This window comes from Mustelus asterias, chromosome 11 (assembly GCF_964213995.1).
Source record: "Mustelus asterias chromosome 11, sMusAst1.hap1.1, whole genome shotgun sequence".
Classification (NCBI taxonomy): domain Eukaryota; kingdom Metazoa; phylum Chordata; class Chondrichthyes; order Carcharhiniformes; family Triakidae; genus Mustelus; species Mustelus asterias.
The window spans coordinates 15,639,027-15,658,627 of NC_135811.1; the positions used below are offsets into that span (position 1 = coordinate 15,639,027).

At 45.0% G+C, this 19,601-nt stretch overlaps 1 pseudogene; it reads left to right on the top strand.

Annotated features, from left to right (window-relative positions):
- Positions 1–19,241, top strand: part of LOC144500848 (small ribosomal subunit protein uS17 pseudogene) — a 100,811-nt pseudogene extending 81,570 nt beyond the window's left edge.
- Positions 19,242–19,601: the final 360 nt, after the last annotated feature.

Here is a 19,601-nt window from a genome sequence, read left to right on the forward strand (position 1 = left end):
CTAACCCTCTATAGGCCCCTCTGGTGTCTTCAGAGGAACGGCTGAACATGGTAGAAGCTACAAAATATGAAGGCTATGTGGCCAGGTGGCTCACAGCCTGAACAGCTAGGCCCAACACAGAAGTGAATAATCTAAATTAACAGCAGCCAACAGCCTCCGCAGCCAAGCCTGATGGGAATTCAGGCCAAGTTTAAACATAAACACAGGTCAGACGCGGCTGGAGCTGGAAGTGCTCAACCCCCAACCAAATAAGGACAGTATTTGTGTATCCCCCCCTTATCAGCCAGGCTCTCTGGAATTCCCACTGCTACCTTATATGGAAAGAGGCTACATCTTCCCCGTGGGCCTGAGGATTGACACCTCAGGGGCCCTGGCATTTCCATATATGGAATCATCATGGTCACGGGGGGTGCTGTGACCCCCCGCCCGGTAATCTCATTGGCTGGTAGTCAGAGAACTTACCAGAAGTGCATAAAGAGGGGAATAAGAAGAAACATCTGGGGACCATCCCCAGCAAAGACTTGGAGCTGGCAGCAGAGTAGCAGCGAGGATCCAGCAAGGAAGTAGCAAAGACTCAATACCAACCTTTGTCACGTGGAAGACCTTGAGTTCGGAACTCAGCGAAGACCCAAGACCAAGATTTGTACCTGGCGGAGCGAGCCTGGCCAGTTCAATCTCACAGGTAGCATCTCAGTCTTGGAAAAATTAAGGTAGAATTGTTTCTTTGATTAATAGAGTGCTGTAAGAGGTTTTGTACCAGAAGCATTGTAATGAAGACAAAGTTTATTTAAGTGCAATGAAGAATCTTGTCCTTTGTTCGTCTCACAAGTAAGAACACCTGGATAAACGAGTTTTAGTGCAAGGGTCAAAGTGTCTAATTTCTAGAGAGCCTAATAGGGGCATCCAAGCAAATGAACCAAAGAGAATCACAACCCTCACCCCCACCCCCCCCCCCCCACCCCCACCCCCCCCCCCACCCCCCACCCCCCCCACATCCCCCCCCCATCCCCCAAACCTTCAGGGGATCATTTTAAACTTTCACTAGATTCTTAGGACAAAATGGAATAAAATGCCCAAGTGAGGAACAATCATGGCAACCGTAACTTTGGAGGAAAGAAGTTGCTGGAATGTGATTGGGTACAGTTTTGTCTTTGGCAGAATCTGACTGGGGAGGAACATTTTGTGAATTATAATTGGTGAAGAACAAACATAGAAAAGCCATCAAACTGGAGAACAAAATATTGGGGCTTAACTCATGAATATCAAACTCATGGAATCATAAAATCCTACAGTGCAGAAGGAGGCCATTCGGCCCATCGGGTCTGCACTGACCACTATGCCACCCAGGCCCTATCCCCGTAATTCCATGCATTTACCCTGCTAATCCCCCTGACACGAAGGGACAATTTATCATGGCCAATCCACCTCACCTGCACATCTTTGGACTGTGGGAGAAAACCGGAGAACCCGGAGGAAACCCACGCAGACATGGGGAGAACATGGAGATTCCGCACAAACAATGACCCAAGCCAGGAATCGAACCCAGGTCCCTGGCGCTGTGAAGCAGCAGTGCTAACTCACTGTGTTATGGTGCCGCTGAGCCTTTTTAGTCATTTGGGGGATGATTGAAGAAGTGGAATCTTCAATCATCACCGAGCCTTTATGAAGACTTTATATCTTAACAGACATGTAAGCGCACTCTAAAATATTTGGAGAGAGTTATTTTGCTGCAATACAGTCCCAGTGTTGTGAATAACTGTTTTCACAGCCTGCCTTCAAACCTCTTGATTGGAGAACGCACCAGCCAAAGTGTTACTTTACATGCTCGAGGATTCCTTTGGCAATTATTAAATGTTAGAAAATTAAAGGTCACAAACACTCTGATGTGCGAGATTTTTGAATGTTTCTGTGCACTTCCAACATGATCATAAAAATGTAACCGTAGCCAGAATTGTGAGGTGACTTCCTCAGATGTGTCACTCAATCACGGATTCTGACTGGAATTGTGTTTCATAGTATAGTGGGTGGCATAGTGGCACAATGGTTAGCACTGCTGCCTCACAGCTCACAGGGGACTGGGTTCGATTCCCGGTTTGGGTCACTGTGTGGAGTTTGCATGTTCTCCCCGTGTCTGCATGGGTTTCCTCCCACAGTCCAAAGATGTGCAGGTTAGGTTGATTAGTCATGCTAAATTGCCCCTTAGTGTCCCAGGATGTGTAGGTTAGAGGGATTAGTACGGTAAATATGTGGGGTTGTGGGGATAGGGCCTGGGGTGGGATTATTGTCAGTGCAGACTCGATGGGCCGAATGGGCCTCTTTCTGTACTGTAGGGTTTCTATGATTCTGTCATTCCTATTCACACTGTTATTCCCTTTCCATAATCTGAGCATGCGATGAAATAACCATGGAGATATTGCAGGCACAAGTTCTAGCAGGTAATTTGCCAGACAGAGAATGGATGCTAACCGCTCCCCCCTCCTCTCCCCCCCCCCCCCCCCGATCTTGGAAGACAAAGGGCTAAGCACAAAAGTTGTTGTCCACATCCCTAGTCTTCATTAGCAGACTAAATATCAAATAGGAGGCCAAAACTCCTAACACCAAAAGAGAAAGCTAAGCTGCCAAGTCTTTTCTCAAATACTGATGCCTCAGAGAGCTCGATCATCTATCGCATGAACAATGGGCATATTCCAAAGGAACTATCATATGAAGAATTTGTAGTCACTTCAAGTGGATGGGTAGATCTAGGCTCAGAACTAAAGTTATTTTCAAGAGGGACTTGAAAGCTTTTAACATCGATGCCACAAACTGGGATGATGCAGCAAACAGCAGGACATTCTGGAGAGCTGTATCGAGTTGTCAAAGACTTTGAAGAAAGATGAAATACGGAAAGGACAGAGCAGCATGATTCAAGAGTTGATACAACATAATCTGGTCCTGTGACTTATGCCTGTACTGTTCATGGCAAGGCTTGTTCTTGAAAATTGGACTGTTCAGCTATTCGCAATGTTACAGCATGAGAAAACAACGAAAAAACGTTTGTGCTTCGCATAGTCTTCCAAGATAGGGGGTTAGCATCCATTCTCTATGGAGTTACCTGCTAGAACTTGTGACTGCAATATCTCTATAGTCATTTCATCTCCTTGCTTTGATTGATAAATTGGTTATTTATATTGTACTTGCCTTGTACGAGCGACTCATAAGAATTGCATTGCTCCAAAGGATAGCCTAGTACGCAGGTAGAACTACTCACTAGCTATCTTTGACCCCCAAATTAGAAGTAAATGGACAGTCGACAGCACAACAGTTTACAACCCGATACCAACAACACCATTCTGGGACTTTGGGAGACTCTGGGTCTACTCATGGTAAACTCAGAGACTGCCGCCATTGTCTCCAAGCATAAATACTTTGAAACTTCATCTCAGTAAATCAACTGAATCCCTTCTTTGATCTCTAACAATCAAGGCTTACTTACAGACTGCAGAACAGGTCAGATGATCCCCTTCAATTACCCGAAATCTAAAGCGACAGTCGCAAAATATAATAATCTTTTGACCGTTTTAATTGTAACAAAAGTTACATGAAAGTGATAATGGCCGGCATTTTACCACTCCATAGGCCACGGAATCGGAGCAGGCGAGGGGTGGGCAACAGAAATGTCCGTTGACCTCAGACGAGATTTTACGGTTTCGGGATGAGCAAGGCTCCCACCCAATGGCATAGTAACATCCATCTGACAAAGGAGCAGCGCTCCGAAAGCTAATGGCATTTGCTACCAAATAAACCTGTTGGGACTTTAACCTGGTGTTGTTAAAACTCTTACATAGTAACATCCACCCAGCAAAATGCACAAAGCACTGCTCAATATCTTTCATTTATTTTGTTACCGTGGAGATATTGCACTCACAAGCTCTCCCATGCTAATGTTGCCCTCAACTCTTTCGATTCTGCTATTACCATAAGCACAAGTGACTAAGCTAACATCCTCCAAACCATCGGACATGCCTGCGTGACTCCTTAAACATCCTTGTTTGTGGAGATGTCCTTTCCTTGTGTCCATTTTCACATTTCACCCCATCACTCAGCAGAAAACCATCCAAACACATCACATGCTGATCCCAAGGACAGCCCAGCACATTGAGGTATCCGGGTGGAACGAATTCTCATTTCCACACAGCAAGAGTTCAGAACTGGAATATGCAGACTTCTTTTGATTTTTGTTTATTATTGTTGCATGTATTGGGATAAAGTATTGTTTCTTGCATGCTGTAGAAATAGAGCATACTGTTCATAGAGTACATGGGGTGACACAGTGTCACAGTGGTTAGCACTGCTGCCTCACAAAGCCAGGGACAGGGGTTCAATTCCCGGCTTGGGTCACTGTGCGGAATCTGCATGTTCTCCCCATGTCTCCAGTTTCATCCCACAGTCTGAAAGACATGCTGGTTAGGTGCATTGGCCATGCTAAATTCTCCCTCAGTGTACCTGAACAGGTGCCAGAGTGTGGCGACCAGGGGATTTTCACAGCAACTTCATTGCCGTGTTAATGTAAGCCTGCTTGTGACACTAATAAATAAACTTTAAGGAAAGGGTGCAGAATATAGAGTTGCAGTTACAAATAAGGGTAGCAAAAGATCAGCTTAACATAAGGTAGGTCCAATCAGAAGTCTGATGGCAGCAGGGAAGAAGCTGTTCATGAGTCTGTTGGTACATGTTTTCAGACTTTTTTATCTTTTTCCCAATGTAATAATGTGTAAGAGAGAATGTCCGGTGTGCGTGGGGTCCTTGATAATGCTGGCTGCTTTTCCGAGGCAGCAGGAAGTGTAAACGGAGTCAATGGATGGGAGGCTGGTTTGCGTGATGGATTGGGCTACATTCACAACCCTTTGTGGTTTCTTGCACCCAAAAGAGAAAATGCTGGAAAATCTCAGCAGGTCTGGCAGCATCTGTAAGGAGAGAAAAGAGCTGACGTTTCGAGTCCAGATGACCCTTTGTCAGATGTTTGCAAAGATTCATCTGGACTCAAAACATCAGCTCTTTTCTCTCCTTACAGATGCTGCCAGACCTGCTGAGATTTTCCAGAATTTTCTCTTTTGGTTTCAGATTCCAGCACCCGCAGTAATTTGCTTTTATCCAGTGGTTCCTTGGAGTCTTGGTCAGAGCAGGAGCCATACCAAGCTGTGATACATCCGGAAAGGATGCTTTCAATGGTGACTGACTGACATTGGCAGAGGTTGACTACCAATTCTAGATTTACTTCAGATAAATAAACTTCTTGAAGCGCTTTAGACCTTAATCTCTTATTCAGGAATCTCAGTTCTTAAAAAGCCGCCAGCAATGACACAATGCGGTAAGTGAGATGGCACGAGTGCAGTTCAAGATGTGTTCTTTTTCCGGAAAGGAACAATTTCACAAAGGGTGGAGTAGCACAGCGGGAATAAGGAGGAAAATGGAATGCTGGAGAGTTCAGACCCAGATCAGAAAATATTGAGAACACACCGTCACCAGCTGAAAGAAAATACTGTTTGCAGCTCCCATACCGAAACTGAGATATTAAATTATAGCCCTCAGCCCAAAGCAGGAAGCACGCACCTAAAGAAGATGGATTTGAGCAAGTGAATAAGAATGATAAAAAATATATTTGTGTGTTTTAGAAGAGGAAAATTATTTTTGATGCTACAAGATGATGTGGAAAATGCTGCCTGCAAGCATATTCAATAGCAACTCTCTAATGGATAACTGCTTGAAGATGGGAAAATTACAGGGCTGTAAGAATAGAGCAGGCAAGTGGGGCTAACTGGATAGCTCTTTCAAAGAGCTACCACAGGTACACGGGCTAAATGGCCTCCTTTTGTTCCATTTGATTCGCTGTATTAAAGGTAGAAATGTCTCAATTTAACTGCTCAATGGGAAAACAACAAAAGGTGCGACAAATTCCTACATTACAACAAAAATGTACAATTTCATTGGTTGTCAAGCTTTTTTGGGACATCCTGAAGTCATAAAAGACACTGGGCTGGATTCTTCGACCTCACCGGCAGCTGGGATTCTCCAGTCCCGCTGCAGTGAACGGAGATTTGGCTGAGCGCCAGATTCTCCCTTCTCGCTGGCAGCAGCGGCAGGGCGTGAACGGCTGGAGAATTCCTACCACGATATAAATGCAAGTCTGTCTTTATAAATTGGAAAACTTCGACATACGTTATGGTTCTTCATACATTTCATTCCATTGTAGGAACTGAGAGTGACTTTAAATAATCGAGAGCCATAGAATCCCTACAGTGCAGAAGGGGCCTTTTGACCCATCGAGTCTGCACCGACTCTCTGAAAGAGCAACCCGACCTAGGCCCAATCCCCTGTCCTACCCCTGTAATCCCTGACATTGATCATGGCCAATCCACCTTACCCACACAACCTTGGACACAAAGGGTCAATTTAGCATGGCCAATCCACCTAACGTACACATCCTTGGAGTGTGGGAGGAAACTGGAGCACCCGGAGGAAACCCACGCAGACATGGGGAGAATGTGCAAACTCCGGGTTCGATTCCCAACCATCATATTAAGTAATTGTTTAGGGGCGGCACGGTAGCACAGTGGTTAGCACTGCTGCTTCACAGCTCCAGGGACCTGGGTTCGATTCCCGGCTTGGGGCACTGTCTGTGTGGAGTTTGCACATTCTCCACGTGTCAGCGTGGGTTTCCTCCGGGTGCTCCGGTTTCCTCCCACAGTCCAAAGATGTGCGGGTTAGGTTGATTGGCCATACTAAAATTGCCCCTTAGTGTCCTGAGATGTCTAGGTTAGAGGGATTAGTGGGTAAATGGGTAGGGCCTGGGTGGGGATTGTGGTCAGTGCAGACTCGATGGGCCGAATGGCCTCCTTCTGCACTGTAGGGTTTCTATGATTTCCAGGCAGTCACCCGAGGCTGGAATCGAATCCAGGTTCTTGGCACTGTGATAACTATATTCCGACTCCAAGGTCAAAAGAGCTACAGATTCGTAAATATTCTTGAAAACACTTCTTGGATTCTTAATAAATGTTGACTCATTTAAAAGGTGTGGAGTTGCCGGCGTTGGACTGGGGTGGGCACAGTAAGATGTCTCACAACACCAGGTTAAAGTCCAACAGGTTTATTTGGAATCACGAGCTTTTGGAGCGCTGCTCCTTCATCTCCACTCACCTGATAAAGGAGCAGCGCTCCAAAAGCTCGTGATTCCAAATAAACCTGCTGGACTTTAAGCTGGTGTTGTGAGACTTCTTACTGTGCCCATTTAAAATAGAGATGAGGCACAAATCTTTCTCTCAGAGGGCCGTGAGTCTTTGGAACTCTCTTCCTCAAAAGGTGGTGGAAGCAGAGTCTTTGAATATTTTTAAGGCAGAGACGGAGAAATTCTTGATAAGCAAGGATGTGTAAGTTATCGGAGGTAGGCAGGATGTAGATTTGAGGTCACTGTCAGATCAACCATGACCTTATAAAATGACAGAACAGGCTCAAGGGGCTCAAATGGCCTACTCCTGCTTCTTGTTTGTATGTTCACAAGTTCCGCACCAGTATTTGAGCCTGACAATCAAAGCTGACACCCCTGTGCAGTGTTATCATAGAAATCATAGAAACCCTACAGTACAGAAAGAGGCCATTCGGCCCATCGGGTCTGCACCGACCACAATCCCACCCAGGCCCTACCCCCATATCCCTACATATTTTACCCACTAATTCCTCTAATCTACGCATCCCAGGACACTAAGGGCAATTTTTAGCACGGCCAATCAACCTAACCCGCACATCTTTGGACTGTGGGAGGAAACCGGAGCACCCGGAGGAAACCCACGCAGACACGAGGAGAATGTGCAAACTCCGCACAGACAGTGACCCAAGCCGGGAATCGAACCCAGGTCCCTGGAGCTGTGAAGCAGCAGTGCTAACCACTGTGCTACCGTGCCGCCCCCTGGGTTCTGACATTAGATGTACTGTCTTTTTGATGAGACATTGAATGGAGATTCCACCTGACCTGTCAGCTGGACATTGCTCTATTTTGAATAGAATTATACAATGGGTACAGCATAGGAGGCGGGCATTAGGCCTATTGTGTCTAGTCTACTCTTTCTCAGAGGTACTCAGCTAGCCCCATTCCCCTACATTTTCCCTATTGAAGAGCAGGGAGTGGCATCCTGGCCAACATTCACCCCTCACTTAATATTACAAGAACAGATTATCTGGTCATTAAGACATTGTTGTTTGTAGGAACTTGCTGTGTGTAAATTGGTTGCCAGCTTTCCTTCGTTACGACAATAGCTAAACTTCAAAAGTATTTCATTGGCTGTAAAGCACTTGAGGAAGTCCTCTGATTGCGAAAGGTTAATGCAAGCCTTTTGTTTAACCATTTCACTTCGCTAGATGCAAAGTGATTAAAACATTTCAAAATGCTATAAATAACACTGGTCCTGCTGAAGCAAAAAAAATTCCACAATTCCACTTCAATGGTTATTCAAAGATCCAGCGATCCTGCAGATTCCGAGAATGTGGAATGTAATGAAACACTCGCACGGTACTGATAATGCCAGGGACTTAGTGATAATGAGGTCTTAGCTGTGAGATAAGGTAACACTTTGGGCAGTCTTAGGAATAATTAAACTCCACCGCAGTTTGCATTGCAGCATCTATTGTCAATGTAAGTCCATGCAAAGAATCAAGGCCGTGCCGCATTAATCATATTCGTGGCTTGAATAAAAGATGACGCCCCTCTCTAGTACCACCTCTGAAAAGCAAGTGTTTGATCATGATGGATGTTCTCCAGGCCACTGCATACATGTACACCAGCACTGCAGCCAGAGCTTGTATGGTTGTTCTGATAAGTAAGTAAATAATAAGTAAGTAGGGTTTCGCTTACCTAAGCAGAGTGTAGTGGATCATAAGAACTTTGTGTGTTTATTTTGTCGTTTTGCTTTTGTTTTTAATGTGACGTTTGAGAGTATTGAATAGGTTCCACTTCACACTCAGTGACATCGAGTACTCTGAGATCTGCAGTCAATCAGGTACATGTTAATGCAATAATGTTAATGCGTTAAAGGCAAAATACTGTGGATGCTGGAATCTGAAACAAAAACAGAAAATGCTGGAAAATCTCAGCAGGTCTGACAGCCTTTGTGGAGAGAGGATAGAGGCAACATTTTGAGTCTGGAAGACCTTTCCTCAGGGCTAAGAGCAAAGAAAATCAGATTTATACTGTGAGGGTGGGAGTTGGGGGTGGGATGCTGTAATTGGACAAAGGGAATGCAAATGATGATGAAGAAGGCTGAGAAAGGTACTAAAAGTGCCCATTAAGTGATCAGAATGTGTGAATGGCAGAGCAGAGCTACAGGTTGTAAGGGACTGGCTGAGAAATGTGGCCGTTGCCCTGAAAGGGGGAAGGAGAGGAAGGGGCGAGGGGAGGAGGCGTTGGGGGCAAGATGGAGAGCGGGAATGGAGAAGTGGAAAAATGGAAGTGAGAATGAAGGGTGATAAAAATAGATGAATGAGATGAAAAGGAGAAAAGAAATCAAATCAATGGAAATGGGGTAAAGGTGGTGGGAAGAGTGCATGCTCTGAAGTTATTGAATGTAGTTCTTCCCCAATCATTGAAGATCACATTTTACAGCACAGTTGGCACGGTGGCACAGTGGTTAGCACTGCTGCCTCACAGCTCCAGGGGCCTGGGTTCAATTCCAGTCTCGGGTGATTGTCTGTGTGGAGTTTGCACGTTCCCCCCATGTCTGCGTGGGTTTCCTCCAGATGCTCTGGTTTCCTCCCACAGTCTAAAGATGTGTGGTTAGATTGATTGGCCATGCTAAATTGCCCTTTAGTGTCCCGGGATGTGTTGGTTAGAGGGATTAGCGGGTTAAATATGTAGGTTACGGAAATAGACCCTGGGTGGGATTATTGTCAGTGCAGACTCGATGGGCCGAATGGTCTCCTTCTTCACCGGAGGGCTTCAATGATTTATGATTGTATGAGCACCTGTGTGAGGTTTCTACTTTATTTCCCGAACAAGCAATCAGTTCATTTTGGCTTCAAAAGAGGATGATTTAGAAGACAATCCAGTAGTCAGTGAAATGTTTATAAATGGACGCTGGATGACAGTCTCACATGACTTATATTGTAAAATGTAAAGGTAAAGTCGCCATAGTCCCCGAAGACCACTGGTGGTGAATTAACCTGAGGATCAATACACCTCAAACGAGGAGCAAGGTTGGGAAGGCAGGACCTTCATGGATAACCTCAGCTGGTAGAGGAATTGAACCTGCGCTGTTGGCATCCCTCCACATCACAAACCAGCCATCCAGCCAATGGAGATAAACCAACCCCAACTTGTAAAATGTACAAGAAGCGCTAAACAGAGATGATCACAAATCACAAACTGTAGTTAGCCTTGAACAGTACAAGCCCTTTTACAACTTAAAACACAGAGCTTGGCACAATATCAGACTTTAAAATGGGCAAAGTACCTTAAAATTTGTTAAAGGTGCCATACTCCCAGATGACCATAGGCTGCTCTCCACTTTGAGGGGGAAGAGCTGAGTGGTGGCAATTTAACCTGAGGATCACCACACCTCAGGCAAGGGGACAAAGTTGAGAAGATGGGGCCTTCATGAATAATCACAACCAGTACAGGAATTTAGGGCTGTACGGCAGCCAAGTGATTAGCACTGCTGCCTCATAGCGCCAGGGACCCTGGGTTCAATTCCCGGCTTGGGTCACTGTCTGTGTGGGGCTTGCACGTTCTCCCCATGTCTGCGTGGGTTTCCTCCGGGTGCTCTGGTTTCCTCCTACAGTCCAAAGATGTGCGTGTTAGGTTGATTGGCCATGCTAAATTGCCCCTTAGTGTCAGGGGGACTAGCTAGGGTAAATGCATGGGGTTGTGGGGATGGGGCCTGGGTGGGATTCTGGTTGGTGCAGACTCAATGGGCCAAATGGCCTCCTTCTGCACTATAGGATTCTATGATTCTAACCCACGCTGGAGGCATCGTTCCACATTACAAACCAGCACCCAGTCAAATGAGCTAAACCTTCTTGTTTTGCAAGTGTCCTGGAAAGAAAAGCTGACGCCAATCCCTAATGTGTCATTAACATGTAGGTTTTACTCTATTTCAGCACTGTATTTCTTATAATCTCAATTTATTCAGGATTCTTCTTCTCTACATCTACCCTATCAAACCCTTTCATAGTCTTGAAGACCTCTATCAGGTCACCCTTCAATCTTTTATTTTGTAGAGAAAAGACCACTAGCCTGTTCAATCTTTCCTACTGGGTATTCTGATATCATGCAGATAAGTCCTCTTATCAGCCTCTCCAGTGCCTTACTATCTTTATATATATAATATGGAGACCAGAATAGTTCACAGTACTCCAAATGAGGTCTAATCACAGTTCAACTGAAGCGATAACAGAGGGAGATAAGGAGATATACAGTTTGAATTATTGGGAAAGCACTAGTTAAATTGTTGAATTTATATATGACACTAGTTAGGTCTCATCTGTAGAACTGCGGCCAATTCTGGGCGCCATATTTGAGGAAGAAGGTGAAGGCATTGGAGAGAATACAGAGGAGCTTTGCAAGAATTACTTCATGGATAGACAACTGTCACTATGAGGACAGATTGAAGAGATTGGGACTGTTTCCCTTGGAAAAAAGAAGGCTGAGTGGAGACTTGACGGAGGTATTCAAGATCGTGAGGGGTATGGACAGGGCAAATAGTGACAGAGCATCAAGAACTATAGGGCACAGGAACTAGAGGGCACAGAGAGAGCATCAAGAACTAGAGGGCACAGATTCAAAATAATTGCCAAAGGGTTACTCCTGATGTGAGGAAAAGTTTCTTCACTCAGAGAGTGGTTAGAGTCTGGAATGAACTTTCTGAGGGTGATGGAGGAAGGCTCAATCGAGGTATTCAAAAGGAGAATTGGATTGCTATCTGAAAAGAAAGAATGTACAAGGTTACAGGGATAAGGCAGGGGGTGGGACTCGGTAGAATGCTCTTTCAGAGAGCCAGTACAGACTCGATGGGCTGAAGGATCTCCTTCTGCATTGTAAAGAATCTGTGATTCTGTGAGATTAGCAGGCAGTGCATCACAGTTCGGATAACAGGAATGGGAAGAGTGTGTATGACGGTTTGGTTTGGATTAAATCTCAGTTTGTTTGGATTTAATCTCAGTTTGTTTGGGTTTAATCTCAGTTTGTTTGGGTTTAATCTCAGTTTGTTTGGGTTTAATCTCAGTTTGTTTGGGTTTAATCTCAGTTTGTTTGGGTTTAATCTCAGTTGTTTGGATTTAATCTCAGTTTGTTTGGGTTTAATCTCAGTTGTTTGGGTTTAATCTCAGTTTGTTTGGGTTTAATCTCAGTTTGTTTGGGTTTAATCTCAGTTTGTTTGGGTTTAATCTCAGTTTGTTTGGGTTTAATCTCAGTTTGTTTGGGTTTAATCTCAGTTTGTTTGGGTTTAATCTCAGTTTGTTTGGGTTTAATCTCAGTTTGTTTGGGTTTAATCTCAGTTGTTTGGGTTGAATCTCAGTTTGTTTGGGTTGAATCTCAGTTTGTTTGGGTTTAATCTCAGTTGTTTGGGTTTAATCTCAGTTGTTTGGGTTTAATCTCAGTTTGTTTGGGTTTAATCTCAGTTTGTTTGGGTTTAATCTCAGTTTGTTTGGGTTTAATCTCAGTTTGTTTGGGTTTAATCTCAGTTTGTTTGGGTTTAATCTCAGTTTGTTTGGGTTTAATCTCAGTTGTTTGGGTTTAATCTCAGTTGTTTGGGTTTAATCTCAGTTGTTTGGGTTTAATCTCAGTTTGTTTGGGTTTAATTTCAGTTTAGAGTCTCCCATCCTCCCTCCTCCTCTAACCTAAAAAAAAGGACTCGGAGTGAGAGCAGGTAAGATTTTTTTTTCTCACTTTCGTTTCTTAGTAAGGGAAGTTAGCAGGGATGTCAGTGCAGGCAGTGCAATGTTCCTCCTGTGGGATGTTTGAGGTGAGGGACACCAGTAGTGTCCCAGCTGAGTACACCTGCAGGAAGTGCATCCAATTCCAGCTCCTTGAAGACCGTGTTAGGGATCTGGAGCTGGAGCTGGATGAACTTCGGATCATTCGGGAGGCAGAGGTGGTCATAGATAGAAGCTTCAGGGATGTAGTTACTCCGAAGAATGAAGATAGATGGATGACGGTGAGAGGGGCTGGGAGGAAGCAGTCAGTACAGGGATCCCCTGTGGTCGTTCCCCTCAGCAACAAGTATACCGCTTTGGATACTGTTGCGGAGGGGGGACCTACCAGTGGTAAGCCACGGTAACCAGATCCTCAGCACTGGGTCCGTCCCTGTGGCTCAGAAGGGAAGGGGGGAGAACAGGAGAGCAATAGTTATTGGGGACTTGACAGTTAGAGGGGTAGATAGGAGGTTCTGTGGCAGCGAAAGAGACTCACGGATGGTATGTTGCCTCCCGGGTGCCAGGGTCCATGACGTCTCGGACCGTGTTTTCAGGATCCTTAAGGGGGTGGGGGAACAGTCACAAGTCGTGGTACACATCGGTACCAACAACATAGAGAAGGGACGGGGATTTAAAACAGGAATTTAGGGAGCTAGGGTGGAAACTGAGAGCCAGGACAAACCATGTTGTCATCTCTGGTTTGTTGCCGGTGTCACGTGTGAGTTGAGGAACAGGGAGTGAGTGCAGATAAACACGTGGCTGCAGGGATGGTGTCGGAGGGAGGATTTCAGTTACATGGATAATTGGAGCACATCCTGGGGAAGGTGGGACCTGTACAAACAGGATGGTTTGCACCTGAACCACAGGGGCACCAATATCCTGGGAAGGAAATTTGCTACGTCTCTTCAGGGGGGTTTAAACTAATTTGTCAGGGGGATGGGAAAAGGAGCTGTAGTCCAGAAGACAGTGTTGAGTGTAGTGAGGTACTGAGGAGGGTATCAAGGTCACAGGAGTGTACCGGCAGACAGGAAGGTGGGTTGAAGTGTGTCTACTTCAATGCAAGGAGCATCCGGAATAAGGTAGGTGAACTTAGAGCGTGGATTGGTACTTGGGACTACGATGTTGTGGCCATTACGGAGACATGGTTAGACCAGGGACAGGAATGGATGTTGGAAGTCTCAGGGTATAGATGTTTCAGTAAGAGTAGGGAAGGTGGTAAAAGAGGTGGAGGAGTAGCATTGTTAATCAAGGATAGTTTAACGGCTGCTGAAAGGCAGTTCGAGGGGGATCTGCCTACTGAGGTAATATGGACTGAAGTTAGAAATAGGAAAGGAGCGGTCACATTGTTGGGGGTTTTCTATAGGTCCCCAAATAGTAATAGAGATGTGGAGGAGGAAATTGCAAAGCAGATTATTGGATAGGTGTGGAGGTCACAGGGTAGTTGTCATGGGTGACTTTAACTTTCCAAATATTGATTGGTACCTTTATAGGTCGAATAGTTCGGATGGGGCAGTTTTTGTACAGTGTGTGCAGGAGGGTTTCCTGACACAATATGTGGATAGGCCGATAAGAGGTGGGGCCACATTGGACTTGGTACTGGGTAATGAACCGGGCCAAGTGTTAGATTTGGATGTGGGAGAGCACTTTGGAGATAGTGACCACAATTCGGTGTCTTTTGTTATTGCAATGGAGAGGGATAGGACCGTACAGCAGGGCAAGGTTTACAATTGAGGGAGGGGTAATTATGATGCGATTAGGCAAGAATTAGGGGGCATAAGATGGGAACAGAACCTTTCAGGGAAAGGCACAAATGAAAAGTGGAGCTTGTTCAAGGAACAAATACTGCGTGTCCTTGATAGGCATGTCCCTTTCAGGCAGGGAGGAAATGGCCGAGTGAGGGTACCATGGTTCACAAAAGAGGTTGAATGTCTTGTCAAGAGGGAAAAGGAAGCATATCTAAGGATAAGAAAACAAGGTTCAGATGGCTCGATTGAGGGTTACAAGGTAGCAAGGAATGAGCTAAAAAAAGGGCTTAGGAGAGCTAGGAGGGGGCATGAGAAGTCCTTGGCGGGTCGGATCAAGGAAAATCCCAAGGCTTTTTACTCTTATGTGAGAAATAAAAGAATGACCAGGGTGAGGTTAGGGCCGGTCAAGGATAGTAGTGGGAACTTGTGCATGCAGTCAGAAGAGATAGGAGGGGCGATGAATGAATACTTTTCTTCAGTGTTCACCAAGGAGAAGGGCCATGTTTTTGAGGATGAGAGTGGGACACAGGCTGATAGACTGGAGGAGGTAGATGTTCTGAGGGAAGGTGTATTAGCAATTTTGAAAAACCTGAGGGTCGATAAGTCCCCTGGGCCAGATGGGATATATCCAAGGATTCTTTGGGAGGCAAGGGATGAGATTGCAGAGCCTTTGGCTTTAATCTTTGGGTCCTCACTTTCCACGGGGATTGTGCCAGAGGACTGGAGAGTGGCGAATGTTGTTCCTCTGTTCAAGAAAGGAAATAGGAATGACCCTGGTACTTATAGGCCAGTTAGTCTTACTTTGGGGGTCGCTAAGTTAATGGAAAAGGTCCTGAGGGATAGGATTTATGACCATTTGGAAAGATGCAGCTTAATCCATGATAGTCAGCACGGATTCGTGAAGGGTAAGTCTTGCCTCACAAATTTGATTGAATTCTTTGAGGAGGTAACTAAGTGTGTAGATGAAGGTAGGGCAGTTGATGTTGTATACATGGATTTTAGTAAGGTTTTGATAAGGTTCCCCATGGTAGGCTCATGAAGAAAATAAGGAGGTGTGGGATAGAGGGAAATTTGGCCGATTGGATAAGTAACTGGCTATCTCATAGAAGACAGAGGGTGGTGGTGGATGGAAAATTTTCAGACTGGAGACCAGTTACCAGCGGTGTACCACAAGGATCAGTGCTGGGTCCTCTGCTATTTGTGATTTTTATCAATGACTTGGACTGAAGGGTGGGTCAGTAAATTTGCTGATGACACCAAGATTGGTGGAGTAGTGGATGAGGTGGAGGGCTGTTGTAGGCTGCAAAGAGACATTGATAAGATGCAGAGCTGGGCCAAAAAATGGCAGGTGGAGTTTAACACTGATAAGTGCAAGGTGATTCATTTTGGTAGGACAAATATGAATGCGGATTACAGGGTCAATGGCAGGGTTCTGAGGAATGTGGAGGAACAGAGAGATCTTGGGGTTCATATCCACAGATCTCTGAAGGTTGCCACTCAAGTGGATAGAGCTGTGAAGAAGGCCTATAGTGTGTTAGCATTTATTAACAGGGGGTTTGAGTTTAAGAACTGTTGGGTTGTGTTGCAACTGTACAGGACCTTGGTGAGACCACATTTGGAATATTGTGTGCAGTTCTGGTCACCTCACTATAAGAAGGATGTGGAAGCATTGGAGAGAGTGAAAGGAGATTTGCCAGGATGCTGCCTGGTTTGGAGGGTAGGTCTTATGAGGAAAGGTTGAGGGAGCTAGGGCTTTTCTCTTTAGAGTGGAGGAGGATGAGAAGCGACTTAATAGAGGTTTATATGATGATGAGGGGGATAGATAGAGTGGACGTTCAGAGACTATTTCCTCGGGTGGATGTAGCTGTTACTAGGGGGCATAACTATAGGGTTCGTGGTGGGAGATATAGGAGGGATGTCCGAGGTAGGTTCTTTACTCAGAGAGTGGTTGGGGTGTGGAATAGACTGCCTGCTGTGATAGTGGAATCAGACACTTTAGGAACTTTCAAGCGGTTATTGGATAGGTACATGGAGCACACTGGGATGATCGGGAGTGGGATAGCTTGATCTTGGTTTCGGACACAACATCGAGGGCCGAAGGGCCTGTACTGTGCTGTACTGTTCTATGTTCTATGGTTGGAGTTCAGGAGGAACAAGAAAATGTAGTGGAACACCAACAATAGGATTATATAGTTAAATTTCGAGAGCCAATATTCCCACAGACTTGCAATGTAAATGATATGCCTACGCTTAATGGACAAAACAGATTCGGAGGAAGACTGTCTCTGAGTTTAGTTTCTAAACAAAGGCAAGGTTATTAGCTTTGATTTGACTTTGGGAAATATGCAATTAAGGTTACAAGTAGATCCGATGCAGTATGATATTTCACTGATTGTGGGGGACGTTTACGATCAGATTAGATGAACAGAAGACACGTTTTTAATCAAAACTCTGTCGAAAAAGATAAGGAGGGATAAGAATCTTTTGTTCAATAAGGCTCACAGCTGTAGGAGCTGCAGAGCCCTTAAGTTGCTCATTACTTAATGCAGCACAGGTTCGGAACTAGCAAGGAATGTCTCTCGTTCAGTTAACTGAAGAGGAAAACATTTAATCATCTAAAGGTTCTTTTTAACCAAATATTTCAAGACTATTGCAGCCATTTTGAGACATGCAGCGGTGTTTTTGTAAACAGCACAATCTAAGAGTAACTTTGCGCAGTTGAAACCAGATGCACTCAATCTTTATATTGTAGATTGTATATTAATATCAGACATTTCGACTTCAATATTGCATTAGATTTTGAAGACATTCTCCATTTTAAGGTGTGAATTCAGACTGCAACATGCAATAATCAATGTAAGATGTACCATTAAAGCACAAGTTATAAGCCCAACTATCTCCCCCACCTAAAGTACATTGCAATCACAGAATCACAGAATTGTTATGGTGCAGAAGGAGGCCATTTGGCCCACTGTGTCTGCACTGACTCTCATGAGAACATCATGACTTAATGCCAGTCCCCTGACTTTTCCCCGTACCCCTGCACATTATTCCCGGCTTGTGTCACTGTCTGTGTGGAGTTTGCACATTCTCCCCGTGTCTGCGTGGGTTTCCTCCGGGTGCTCCGGTTTCCTCCCACAGTCCAAAGATGTGCGGGTTAGGTTGATTGGCCATGCTAAAAATTGCCCTTAGTGTCCTGAGATGCGTAGGTTAGAGGGATTAGTGGGTAAAATATGTAGGGGTATGGAGGTAGGGCCTGGGTGGGATTGTGGTCGGTGCAGACTCGATGGGCCGAATGGCCTCTTTCTGTGCTGTAGGGTTTCTATGATTCTATGATTCTATTCAAGCAATCGTCTAATGCCCTTGAATGCCTCAATTGGACCTGCCTCCACCGCACTTCCTGGCAGAGCATTCCAGACCCCAACCACTCGCTGTGTGAAAAAGGCTTTCTCTGCATTTGCTTCTTTTGCAAATCACTTTAAACCTGTGCCTTCTGGTCTTGAAATTTTTACAAGGGGAAACAGTTTCTCCCTATCAACCCTGTTCAGCCCCCTCATGATTTTGAGCATCTCAATCAAATCTCCGCTTAGCCTTCTTCACCCCAGGGAGAACAGTCCCAATCTCTCCAATCTATCCTCATAACTGAAGTTTCTCATCCCTGCAACCATTCTTGTAAACCTCTTCTGCACTCTCTCCAATGAGTTCACATCCTTCCTTAGGTGTGGTGCCCAGAACTGTACACAATATTCCAGTTGAGGTCTGACTAGTGTCTTGTATAAATTCAGCATAACCTCTTTGCTCTTGTGCTCCATTCCCCTATTAATAAAGCCCTGAATACTATATACTTTATTAACTGCTCTCACCAACTGTCATGCCATCTTCAATGTTCTATATACATATACACCGAGGTGGAACATAATCTCAAGGGATTATTTGTGCTGTCTCAGGATTGAGGGTGCGAGGTGGTGGAAAATCAGACTGAGGGAGCTTACCAAGAGGAGCCCACCATCTTCCAGAAAATGAAGCAGGCATTTGTGGGTGAAGACAGCAAGGAGAAGCTTCCCCGCTACTATCGCAAAGTAGGCCTAGGTTTCAAGACTCCAAGAGAAGTCATTGATGAAACCTACATTGACAAGAAGCATCCATTCGCAGGCAATGGGCGGGATTTTGTGACCCCGCTCAAGCAAGACCAGAAATTCCCACCTGAGGTCAACGGAGATTTCTGTTGTCGGACCCTCGCCCGCTCCGATTCCGTGCTGAGCGAGGTAGTAGAATTCCAACCATTGTGTTAATCCGGGGACGGATCCTGACAGGTGTTGAGACTAAGGTGAAGATGCAATGGATAATTGTTATTCACAGAGACTACTTGAACTACATCAGGAACTACAACCACTTTGAGAAACAACATAAGAATATCTCTGCTCACCTATCACCCTGCTTCAGAGGATGTACAGAATGGGGACAGTGTGACTGTAGGAGAGTAGCGGCCTCTCAGTGTATTTCAATGTTCTCAAGGTCGCTGAAGCCGCGGGAGCCAAGGAACAGTTCCAGAAATCTTGAATATGATTGAAAAGTAAATCAGCCACAACAAAACCTTTGTAAATCCATATCTATAGGAAGGATTCCTCTAGCCTTACACTGCACATATATTCATGAAGATTTTCTTCAGTTGCTACTTTTAACAAAATGTTAATTTGAACATGTTAACTACTTAACAGAAAAAATATTCACAGATGAATATAGTTCAATGGGTAGCACTCTGGCCTTTGAGCTAAAAGATTGTGGTTCAAGTTCCATACTGGATGTTATCAAAGTTTTTTATATTTAGTAATGTCACAAGTAGGCTTACTGTGAAAATCCCCTAGTTGCCACACTCTGGCGCCTGTTCAGGTACATTGAGGGAGAATTTAGTACGGCCAG